Genomic DNA, 3,303 nt, shown 5'->3' with positions numbered 1-3,303 from the left:
ATACTGAGAAATTTTATCTGTGCTTTGCTGTCTTTGTCGAATCCACATCGATGTGATTTTCATCTCCTGGAGCAAGGCACGACTAACATGACCGAAAATGAAGACGTTGTTACAGCTCATGCTCTTTGCTAAGACATTTTTTGTATTTGTAATATATAAATCTGGTCATCGGAAGTGCTCAATCAATGCATAATGTTTAAAAGAAATCTAAATACAGACATTTCCAATTAAAGGTGAAGTAAGTAGTTTATAGTGACATCTAGAGGAGAGGCTGAAATTTACAACAAAGAACTGCTCCTCTGCTCACCCCCTCCCTTCCCTGAGCGCTACGGTGTCCTCAGCCGGTCAAATGACGTCCTCGTCGTCTTTCTCCGTGTCAGCAGATGAGGTTCGTGAGACGAGGGAGAGGGCGAGCTACCGCGGCCGTAGCAGACGAAGCGGAGAGAGAGGAGGCGGGACTTCCGCTACAAGTAAAGAGACGCTTGATTTGTTCTCTCGCGTTTGTCCTTACAGGCTCCGCTAGAAACATGGCGTCTCGCTGCTAACAGTGGCTATGCAACCGTGGCCCGCGACCGTGTTATTTTACATGACTTTTTGAAACACTACGAAAATGAAACAAAAAATATTATACAGCGACTAGACAATGCAGGAGCACATAATATGTATAAAAAACTGGATTTTGGGTTATATAAACCCATAAATACTACACAGTGTCCCTTTAAAGTGAGAGTGAACTTTAAAAACAGAAATAAATGCAATATAAAGATGAACACTTAAATGAAAAATCAAAGTGAGGGATTTACAGTTGCAAAATAAAACATGTGAACCCTTGGATACAATAAGTGGTTAGCCCTCCTTTGGCAGCGATAACCTCAACCAAACGTTTCCTGTAGTTGCAGATCAGACCTAACACAGCAGTCAGGAGGAATTTTGGACCATTTTCTCTTTACAAAACTGTTTCTGTTCAGCAATATTATTGGGATGTCTGGTGTGAATCGCTCTACTTGAAGGGATGCCATAGCATCTCAATCAGGTTGAGGTCAGCACTCAAAGGCGTATTTTCCTCTGTTCAAGCCATTCTGTTGTTGTGCTCTGTGGGTCGTTGTCCTGTTGCGTCACCCATTCTGCAAAATGTCCTGCAAAATGTCTTGATAACCTTTGGAATTCATTTTTCCATCGATGATGGCAATCTGTGCAGGCCTTGAGACAGCAAAGCAGCCCTGAACCATGATGCCCCCTCCACTATACTCCACAGTTGGGATGAGGTTTTGATTTTGGTGTACACGGATGGTGTAGTGGTTAGCGCTCTTGCCTTTGCAGCAAGAAGACCCGGGTTCGAGCCCTGATTGGAATAAGGGCCTTTCTGAATGGAGTTCACTGGTTCTCCCCGTGTGTTCGTGGGTTTTCTCCAGGTTCTCCGGCTTCCTCCCACAGTCCAAAAACATGCAGATTTGGGGATTAGGTGAATTGGTCACTCTAAATTGACCGTAGGTGTGAGTGTGTGAGTGAATGGTTGTTTGTCTCCACATGTGGTCCTGCGATGGACTGGCGAACTGTCCAGGGTGTACCCCGCCTATCGCCCCATGTCAGCTGAGATAGGCACAGAACCCCCCCGTGACCCTCTGGTGGAGGATAAAGTGGTAGATAATGGATGGATGGATGGATAATGTTGTGTGTTCTTTGTCCACTGTTATTCTCTGCTGCTGATGAAGAATGAAATAGAGAGCTTCTGCCGGCCGACAAGTTTTTATTTTTTCGTTGCAAGGAAAAGGTCAATCTTCACAGGAGTAATCCTAGCTGGAGAAATACTCTGTGCAAAGTGAGCCCTCCACATTTATACCTGAGCAAATACCCCTTTGCTTTCCTCCAATAGGCAAGGGATCTACCTTTTCAGAGCATACCTATGCAACTCCCCTTTTGCATTTCTCCAAAAGACAAAGTGTTTTCACACCTCTTTGTCTACTGTAGGTATCGGGGAGCCGACTCCTTGCGGATGTTGTAGGAAGGTGTCAGTTCAGGCTAGACACAATACACAATAAACAATACACTATACACAAAGGACCTGGTATTCCGTACTGGGCAGATATAGGGTGATGGGCAGTGTTAGACATGAGTCAGAGAAATTGAATTTACCATTACACCACAGAATATTTTGCCATTGGTGTTGTTTTGCAAACTTCAAACATGCAGCGATGTTTTTTTTTTGGACTTTCTCCGTGGTATCCTCTCACGAACTGTTTGCATGTTGCCAGAGATTTTCTTGAAGTTTTCTGACACTTTAGGATTCTTCTTCACCTCATTGAGCATTCTATGCTGTGAGTAGCAACAGTGCTGAACTATGTTTTACTGTGGACTGATGAGCATCAAGGCTTTAGCTGAGGGGTTCACATACTTTTTCCACCCTGCACTGTGAACACTTACATAGTGTGTTCAATGTAAAACATGAAAACATATAATTGTTTGTGAGGTATTAGTTTAATAAGACTGTGTTTGTGACTTAGCTCATCATTCCAAAGGGTTCACTTACACCTTTTCTTGCAAACATAAAACAGGGTTACGACCACTTTTGTGCGTATGAATTTTGTTTGAGACTATAAATAGTCTTATTTGTATCGTGTTAATCATTCAGTATTGCAAGTTGTATAATTCGATAATGAAGAAAATTATTGAAACAATTACTGTATGTCACTGGTTTAGGCTGGAGAAGTAATAATATATTGTGTCCTAGTGGCTACTTGCCACTACCAGGTTGATTAATGTATGGAGAAAGAAAAATCAGCTGTTTTTTTTTTCTTTATAGCATTCACATAAATAATTTCCCCTTCCGCCCATTTAATGATAATCATTTTATACGACTATCACACTTCCTGAGACAGAGACGTCCAAACATTACATTTTGTGTTTCTGTGCGAAAATGCTTTTCTTTTGAAAGTTATAATTTGTAGCCGTGTAGCTGAAGGTGGGAATGACTGAGTAAGAAACTCACGCTGTACATTTAGTGTTGGCCTCCTGCTGTGAAAGTAATTACATCTGAGATCAGGTATGCATGTGACATTTCAGTAAAAGCTTAGATGCACCACTCTCTTCTGGAACACCATGCATCACTGAGTTTCATTTTACAGAGAGAGGACTTTTTTTCTGGTTCTTTATACTAAACTGAAAAAGACCTGGACGAGAAATACATTCAAGTCTATGTGACACACTGGGTTAAAAGTTTTGGAGTGACTTTTGTTATGGTTTTATTTGAGTCCAAAGCCACATCTGACACAGACTGAATAAGTCACTTCTGATGACGTTTAGAAA

This window comes from Microchirus variegatus, assembly GCF_963457635.1.
Source record: "Microchirus variegatus genome assembly, chromosome: 22".
In the NCBI taxonomy this organism is placed as follows: domain Eukaryota; kingdom Metazoa; phylum Chordata; class Actinopteri; order Pleuronectiformes; family Soleidae; genus Microchirus; species Microchirus variegatus.
The sequence above is the reverse complement of the archived record's forward strand: the minus strand, read 5'-3'. Positions refer to the sequence as shown.